Here is a 9708-nt window from a genome sequence, read left to right as displayed (position 1 = left end):
GTGTTTTAATCCTTATCCACAAAACGATTCCTTTTCATCTTACTAAAACTATTCAAGATCCTCGAGGTGACTTGTTATTGCTCAGGGTGAATATATTCTCTCTCGCATTGAATCTGGTTTGCCTATATGGACCTAACGAGGACAATCCTACATTTTTTGAGGACTTTTTTTTAACCCTGTCCTCATTACAGGGTTTAAACATTATTGGTGGGGATTTCAACTGTACGTTGAACCCCTTGTTAGATCGTTCCACTAAATCTGATCCACATAAAAAACAATGTAGGAAAACAATAATGCAATATATGAAAGATTTAAAACTTGAACAGAAATTTGGAGAAACCTTAACCCTGATAAAATAGAGTACTCATGCTACTCAGGTACACATAAGTCCAGATCTCGCATCCACTATTTCTTAGTGTCACAAGAACTGGTATCCAGAATTACAAATAGTTGGTATGATTGTATAGTCATTAGTGACCACTCTCCTATCTCCATGTCTGTAATGGTGGACAAGCTAACACTATCTCCTCCTGTCTGGCGTATGCAAGTAAAATGGCTTCAAAATCCAGAATTTGTCACATACATAGAGAGCAAGATTAATGCTTATTTTGAAATGAATACTGATCAAACAAATGCGTCCATACGATGGGAGGCTTTTAAAGCAAATACTCGAGGGCAAATTATAAGCTTTACAAGTTCTAAAAGTAAAAAACAAAGAGAAAAAATGATCAAATTAGAGAAACAAATAAAATCTTTAGAAACAGAAATAAATAAGAGAGACGACCCTGAAAAACAAAAACGCTTAGTCATTTTAAGAACAGAGTATAATAAAATAACAGCTGAGAAGGCAGCCAAAAGTTTATTGTGGTTAAATCAGACCTTCTCTGATCAGGGGGAAAAAGCTGGTAAATTGTTGGCATGGAGAATTAAAAAAATTGAATCCGAAAGGACTATCAATTGTGTATCCACACAACCAGGAAACATGATAAATGATCCACAAGGTATTAACAACGCATTTAAAGAATTCTACCAATCATTGTACAAATCAGAACGGCCTCCTTCCACCACTGTTAGAGATGCATTTCTGAACCATCTTGAGTTTAAAACTATTGCAGAAGAGGCTCAACAGGATTTGGATGGTGATATTACTGTCCAAGAACCATTACAGGCCATTAAAAGCATTAATTCGGGCAAGGCTCCAGGTCCAGATGGCCTATAGAATTTTACAAAACCTTTCATAATCAGTTAGTAACTCCACTTCTAAATATGTTCATGGAGTCATTAAATAATGGTATCTTACCTCCGACTTTAAGATGAGCAACAATAATCCTTATTTTAAAACCTAACAAAATACCTACTGACGGCTCTTCATACAGGATCATCAGCCTTATGGGGGTCGATACAAAAATATTGTGTAAAGTTCTCGCTAAAAGATTAGACCCACACATTCCCCATTTGGTGCATAATGACCAAAATGGGTTTGTACAAAATCGTCAAGGTTTTCATAACATTAGAAGAGTCCTAAATATAATTCACTACACAAACAACACAAGGGATGCAGCACTTCTGTCTCTAGATGCAAGACAAGCGTTTGATAGGATCGAGTGGTTTTACTTGTTTAGTTTGTTACCGAAATATGGACTTGGGAAAAAATTTCTAACATGGATTAAATTATTATACACAAGCCCCACAGCTTGTGTAAAGATGAACAACAACATATCAAGCCAGAAAACACTAGAAAGATGGACTAGACAGGGCTGCCCCCTTTCACCGCTGTTGTTTATTTTAGCCATCGAACCCCTGGCTGCGTCTATTAGAACTGACGCAAATCTTTCAGGAATAAGTGTCGGAGGATGTGAACACAGAATATCATTATATGCTGACGACGTGATTCTTTTTTTATCAAATCTATCAACTAGTATTCCAACAATTTTACAATTAATCAATAAATTTGGTCAGTTCTCTGGATACAACATTAACAACTCAAAATCCTCCATACTTTTCTTAAACAAAGAAGAAAGATCCCACCCAGTCATACGCACTCCATTTTACAATGCGAGAGATGGATTTACCAACCTTGGAATTAGAGTTACTCCACAAATAAACACTGTCTTTAATACAAACTATGAACCGCTGTTGAGTGATACGCGAGACTCACTTGAAAAATGGACAAAGCCCTTATCAATGACAGGCCGAATTAACTTAATTAAGATGACAATTCTACCAACATTTTTATATTTGTTTCAATCTCTTCCTCTCCCATTGCCAAATTCATTTTTTAAAGAAATTAATAATGTACTTTGTAGATTTATCTGGAATAACAGAAAACCCAGACTTAGACTTAAATGACTGCACCTGCCGTATGACAGGGGCGTTTCAAATGCCTTGTTTTCAGTGGTGTTACTGGGCGGCTCAGCTACGATGTGCTATGTTTTACTTTTCCACACAATCCTCTCCAGCCTGAGTCTCTATTGAACAATCATCAACTAAATTGCCATTATGCCTTTATTTTTACTCTGCAGATATTAAAAAACTAATTAAAAAACAACTAACCCTTTTCTTAAAAATACAATCAGTATTTGGTTTAAAGCTCATAGACATATTGGTGATACACCCTCCATCTCTCGATTCTCTCCCATTTGGGGTAATACCCGGTTTGCCCCGCGCAGGGCAGATGGTGGTTTCAAGAACTGGGCAGGCCAAGGTCTGCAGAAAGTAGCAGATTTATATGTTCAAGGTCATTTACTAACATTTAATGACATCTGCTTGAAATATTCCATCCCCAAAAAACATTTTTTTAAATATCTGCAGTTGAAACATTTTATCTCATCAAAACATTCTGACATTGTGCATGAGCCGCCGCTGTCCTGCCTGGAGGACACTGTCATGAAGCATGTGCATGTTTCCATACTATACGCCGCACTTGTTTCTCATGACAAAGAATCCAGCATGGACAGAATGAGAGCCTGGAGTTTAGATATCAAGGAAAATATGAATGAAGCAGAGTGGGCAGCTCCTGTTTAAAAGCTCAAACACACGATCAACACAAGATTGAAATTATTAGAACATAAATGGCTAATGAGGACAAACATAACCCCTGAAAAACTTAGTAAATGTTCCCCGGGTTTCCACACACTTGTACTAAATGTTCGGCTGAGAGGGGCACCTTAAAGGTTGTATGGAGGATTTTTTTTTGTTTGTTTTTGTTTCAAGTTGTCAATGATAGCATTATAGAGGTGCAGTAGCCTTGTAATTATGATGACCAAAAAAAAGAGAATAAAAATTCATCAACTCTGGACGTGGTGGGGCTAAACATTTGCCAATAGATAACGACACTGCCTCGTTATCTGTTAGCTGACAGGCTGTCAATCAATCTCCCTAAGTTTCTAGCGTAACTGACTTGCCTGCGCGCCGCCGGTACGTGGTTTACGTACGCCTGTCACGCAGACGCAAGCCGCACAGACGCTGTTTACTCCACCAACGCAACAGTTCTTAGCGGCTTTTTTTGACCTATATCTTCCTCTCAGTTTGCACAAAGTTTGTTGCGATGGCGACAAGAATCCAGGAGCAGTTCGCCGCAAAAGAAAGTCCGTTTTTGAGGTCGCTGAAAGAAGAAGACAAGGGGAAAAGCAGCGAAGCTAAACTAAGGTGATTCTTGTAGATTCATTCCAGCGATGGCGCGACTGAAGCAGACGCAGGGTCTAAAGACTGACGCATTGGTCGCCAAATTACTCCTGGACAGGAAACTTCTGCTTATTATGAAAACGTACTTTATTTCCAAGAGCGACACAAACGTTTTTCAGGACACGAAAGCGATATCCTATGTCTGAAAACGTAATTTTCAAGGCAAAGAAAGAGTCGCTTGCTGCTGCGTGTTGTAGTTAGTTCATTCGCACGGAATCTCCGCGCAACCTTCTCTGCTCCCCTTTCCTGCTCCTGTCCCCGCTGCCCGATCCACTCTTCCCCCTGATCCTCACTTCTCCGGGCACGGAATCTGCGCACCGCTCTCTCTCTCTCTCTCTCTCCTCTCTCTCTCCTCTCCTCTCTCTCTCCTCTCTCTCTCTCTCCTCTCTCTCTCTCCTCTCTCTCTCTCGCTCCTCACTTCTCCGTCTTGCCTAACCAACACTGTAGTTAGTTGTTTACAGGTCATGTGCAGCACCGGCTGTAAACAAACCTGTTTCTGGCGTAAAGAGGAGGCGGGAGGAGGCGTTTCTACGTAGGAGCTGTAGGGGAGGGGGGGGTTTCACGCAGGAGCAACATTTGAAAAAGGACAAACAGTCGCTGGATTTCTCCTTCCTTGGAAAATCCTCTATACAACCTTTAACTCACTGTGTGTGGGAATGTCCTAAATTAGTAACTTTTTGGAAAATGGTGGTTTGTCCATCCATCCATCCATTTTCGTCCGCTTATCCGGGGCCGGGTCGCGGGGGCAGCAGCCTAAGCAGGGACTCCCAGACTTCCTTCACCCCAGACACGTCCTCCAGCTCCTCCGGGGGGACCCCGAGGCGTTCCCAGGCCAGCCGAGAGACATAGTCCCTCCAGTGTGTCCTGGGTCTTCCCCGGGGCCTCCTCCCGGTGGGACATACCCAGAACACCTCCCAAGGATCCGAGTCAGGGGCCGGAGGGGGTCCGGTTTGGGGACCACAGGATTTCATCTCTGTTGTTTGCAGATGATGTTGTTCTGTTGGCTTCATCGAACCAGGACCTGCAGCACTGGGGCGGTTTGCAGCCGAGTGTGAAGCGGCTGGGATGAAGATCAGCTCTTCCAAGTCTGAGGCCATGGTTCTCGACCGGAAAAAGGTGGCTTGTCGTCTCCGGGTGGAGAGTCTCTGCCTCAAGTGGAGGAGTTCAAGTATCTCGGGGTCTTGTTCACGAGTGAGGGAAGGACGGAACGTGAGATTGACAGGTGGACAGGTGCAGCGTCTGCAGTGATGCGGTCGCTGTATCGGTCGTTGTGGTGAAGAGGAGCTGAGTCGAAAGGCGAAGCTCTCGATTTACCGGTCAGTCTTCGTTCCTACTCTCACCTCTGGTCATGAGCTCTGGGTAGTGACCGAAAGGACGAGATCGCGGATACAAGCGCTCGAAATGAGTTTCCTCCGCAGGGCGTCTGGGCGTCTCCCTTAGAGACAGAGTGAGGAGCTCAGTCACACGGGAGGAGCTCGGAGTAGAGCCGCTGCTCCTCCACGTCGAGAGGAGCCAGTTGAGGCTCGGGCATCTGTTCCGGATGCCTCCTGGACGTGTCCCTCGGGAGGTGTTCATGTCCCACTGGGAGGAGGCCCCGGGGAAGACCCAGGACACACTGGAGGGACTATGTCTCTGGGCTGGCCTGGGAACGCCTCGGGGTCCCCCCGGAGGAGCTGGAGGACGTGTCTGGGGTGAAGGAAGTCTGGGAGTCCCTGCTTAGACTGCTCCCCCGCGACCCGGCCCCGGATAAGCGGACGAAAATGGATGGATGGATGAATATTATTTTATTTTTGTTATTATTATTATTATTTTAATTTTTATTTTTTTGCTTTTTTTTAAATTTATGTGTATGTATTTACTTTTGTTTTTTATTATTATTATTTATATATATATATATATATATATATATATATATATATATATATATATATATATATATATATATATATATTTTTTTTTTTTTTATTATTGCTTTAAATTTGCCATATTGTTATTTCTTTACATATGCTTATATGTGTTTAAACATGTGTATATTTGCTAGATATGGTACAGCACTTGCTATGCAATTACACATTTCTTAATTGAAAACTAATAAAAAACATTGTGGAAAAAAAAAAAATGTAAAAAAAAAAAAACATGTCAAACACACTCACACTTTACACTTGTTCACTTTATCTTCTTATACTTTCCTCAGAGCTTTTGTTTAGACTGAGTTTACAAAAACCACCCAGATTACTCTGAACTTTGTTTATACTTTGGGTTGTCAGATTAATACACAGTGGACTGGAGAAACTGTGAGTAATACTTTTGAATTTCATTATTCACAAAAAGGAAGAGCTACTTAAGAAATTCCAAAACAATCCTTTTGTTTATTTCATAAGAAATGCCTTAATGGAGAATGAATCAGAGGTGAGTGTTCATGTGCTGATGCTTTCAGAATTCCTCTAAAGACACTGAAGACTCTATGTAGAAGATGTTGGGCTTAAATAACTGTCATTATTCTCATCTCCACATCAGTCATTTACATTTACATTATGGCTGTTGACTTCCTGTTAGGAAATGCAGAAATAACAAAGCTCTGCCTCTTCACATGAGTTTGTTTCTCTGGTGAGCAGGAGAGTTTAATTTACAGGTTGTAATGTAAATATTTGCTACACAACATCTTTGAACCTCATGTGTGACCAGGACTCAAGCTTCAATTCAATTCAAATACAACTTTTGCTAAACTATGATGAGGGACACTGATGTAACGAGGCTAAAAGACACTCAGAGTAGATTTTGCATATGTCCTCTCATAATGTTTTGCTTTTAGTTTTGATTTACAGATAAAGTCTTTTATTTTCTGTCTTTCAGATGAACTCTCAACTGGCAGCCAGACTTCAAGGAAGAGTGAGAAGAAACATCCAGAGAAGCGACGCTGCTCCTCGTCAACTACACAATTATTCTCAAGAAGGTACGACTATGGTTCAACTGTGAGTTAAATTGTACATTTATGTAACACTTTTCCACTCATTAAGGCTTTTAAAGTCATTTATGTATCAGTGCCAAACATTCACACACTCACACTGAAGTGCCAGGAAAGGTGCTACCTCCAAGTTTGACATTTAGTGTCTTGCTCAAGGACAGTGCAGCAAAGGTTCAGGAGGAACCAGAATTGAACAAGCAACATTCTGATCACTGGGCAGATTCTTTCCCTCCTGAGCCGCTGCTGCTCACATATTTTCTGTTCTGCTTCACAAAGTTTCTGAACAATCTGTCTCCATACGTTTGTAAAGTTCCTCTACATATAAACTCTAAACCAGTGGTGCTCAATACGTCGATCTCGATCTAGCAGTCGATCTCCAAGGTCGTGTGTGTAGATCTCCGTGTCTCGTCTCGGACTCGTGTTTGGACTCGGTCTTGTCTCTCACTCGAGGTTTGACACTCAACAAGTGTGATCATATTTGATTGCCGGCCGCTGCTGTTGGTAATAAACTTGTAGCGGGTGCAGGAGCGTGTGGGGCGTCTCAGTGCAGCCTGTGCGCTCATTTGAAACCCGCGGAGACTCTACGGCGCATCACAAACACACACGCTCCCTATGCACGGCTCGTCTGCGACAGCGTGTGCCCTCGTGTACCAGCGTGCATCACAGGGCAGGTTCAACTTCCTAAACATCCTACCTGTCCACCTGCCTCACGTCAGCACGCCGCCCCTCGCCTTTTCACGCTCTCGCTCCTTCCTGCGTACAGCCAACACAAGCCCCTCCCACAGTGCGGCTGATTAGAAGAATACTGAAAATGTTTAGTTCTTGTCAGTTCTTTCTGCGAGCTCCTGTAACATGTCAAACACACTCACACTTTACACTTGTTCACTTTATCTTCTTATACTTTCCTCAGAGCTTTTGTTTAGACTGAGTTTACAAAAACCACCCAGATTACTCTGAACTTTGTTTATACTTTGGGTTTTCAGATTAATACACAGTGGACTGGAGAAACTGTGAGTAATACTTTTGAATTTCATTATTCACAAAAAGGAAGAGCTACTTAAGAAATTCCAAAACAATCCTTTTGTTTATTTGATAAGAAATGCCTTAATGGAGAATGTAGAGAATACTAATAATAGTATTATTTTATGTTTGTTAGCTGTACTTTATGAAAAACATTTGACATGTTTTTATGTTGGAGCCTGGAATGTGATCAGCCAATTATGTCCTGTTCATGTTTGCAATAAAAAAGATTGCAAAGATTTGAACCAGCAGATGCTTTTGTCATTTGGTTGTTCAGGGATTAATCAAAAGAGTTATTTCAAATTATTTCACAAACCAAGTCGTCCAGACGACTTTATTGTGTTGTGTTTTGGTGCGTGTGTGACCTTTGACATTTTAGATTTGATCTGAGTTATTCATGTGAATGTTCTCAGGTGTTTTGCTGCTCATATAAGTCAAAAATCAAAAAAGACGTCTGAATAGTGAGTTTGACATCCTCGGTCCCCACCGGTCGCCTCTAAAACACACGATGACGTCATGTTTTGAATATGCAAATGAATGACGTCACAGGTCCCCATGAGGGTCCTGTACCCGACAGGTCCCCAGACGTCAGTGAAATGTGAGGTCCGTCTCCCAAGGGGCAGAGTCAAGTTTTCAAGTGACGGCTGTGATGGTCTAGAGCAGGACTACTAGAAGGACAGAACAGGACTAGAGCAGGAGAGCTAGGACTAGAGCAGGACTAGAACAGGACTAGAACAGGACTAGAGCAGGACTAGATAGAGCAGGACTAGAACAGACTAGAGCAGGACTAGAGGGACTAGAGACTAGAAGGACTAGAGCAGGACTAGAGCAGGACTAGAGCAGGACTAGAGCAGGTAGAGCAGGTCTAGAGCAGGTAGAACAGGACTAGAGCAGGACTAGAACAGGACTAGAGCAGGAGAGCTAGAGCAGGACTAGAGCAGACTAGAGCAGGACTAGAGCAGGACAGGACTAGAGCAGAGACTAGAGCAGGACTAGAGCAGGACTAGAGCAGGACTAGAAGGACTAGGACTAGAGCAGGACTAGAGCTAGAGCAGGACTAGAGCAGGACTAGAGCAGGACTAGAGCAGGACTAGAGCAGGACTAGAGCAGGACTAGAGCAGGACTAGAGCAGGACTAGAGCAGGATAGAGCCTAGATCAGGACTAGAGCAGTAGAGCAGGAGCCGGCGGTCAGGAGCAGTGGGTTCCCGTCGGCTGGACTGCAGTAGATCCCGTGGACACTGTGAGGAGAAGGGCTAGAAGAGGACAAGAGTGAGAGACCAGGACCAGGACCAGGACTAGGGACAGGGCCAGGACCAGGACCAGGACCAGGGCCAGGACCAGGACTCACCAGGACTGCATCTCGGACAGAGGGGGGGGCGGAGCTTAGCCCACAGCGTGAACTTCCTGTCTCCGGTCTCCATGTCCACATCGACACCTCGTTATTCCCCTGGACAGCTGAGAGAGAACTCAACCAGGACTCAACCAGGACTCAACCAGGACACTACAGGACTCAACAGGACTAAACCAGGACTAAACCAGGACTCACTAGAGGGACTAAAGGACCAGGACTAAACCAGGACTAGGACTCAACCAGGACTCAGACTAAACCAGGACTAAACCAGGACTAAACCAGGACTCAACCAGGACTAAACCAGGACTCAACCAGGACTAAAACAGGACTCAACCAGGACTAGGACTAACCAGGACTAAAGGACTCAGGACTCAAGGACTCAACCAAGACTAAACCAGGACTCAACCAGGACTAAATCAGGACTCAACCAGGACTAAACCAGGACTAAACTCAAAACTAAATAGTGGAGCATGTGAGTGATGTGGTGGCAGGGGCTGATGGTGAACATTGGCAGGTGCGCTCCTGTCAGTCTGCCCCATCGTGAGGCAGATTAGTAGAAAAAATCCTTCACTTTGGTATAAAACCTGAAATTAGGCACAGATTCTCTCAGAGCCACTGTTTTGGAAAAAGGTGGTGGCCCCTCAAAAATTCTGTATTATTAAATTGTTATTAAATGTTATTTATAAA

This window comes from Boleophthalmus pectinirostris, unplaced genomic scaffold (assembly GCF_026225935.1).
Source record: "Boleophthalmus pectinirostris isolate CB_2022bp ecotype Guang Dong unplaced genomic scaffold, ASM2622593v1 HiC_scaffold_6, whole genome shotgun sequence".
In the NCBI taxonomy this organism is placed as follows: Eukaryota; Metazoa; Chordata; class Actinopteri; order Gobiiformes; family Gobiidae; genus Boleophthalmus; species Boleophthalmus pectinirostris.
This window is presented reverse-complemented; position numbering follows the sequence as displayed.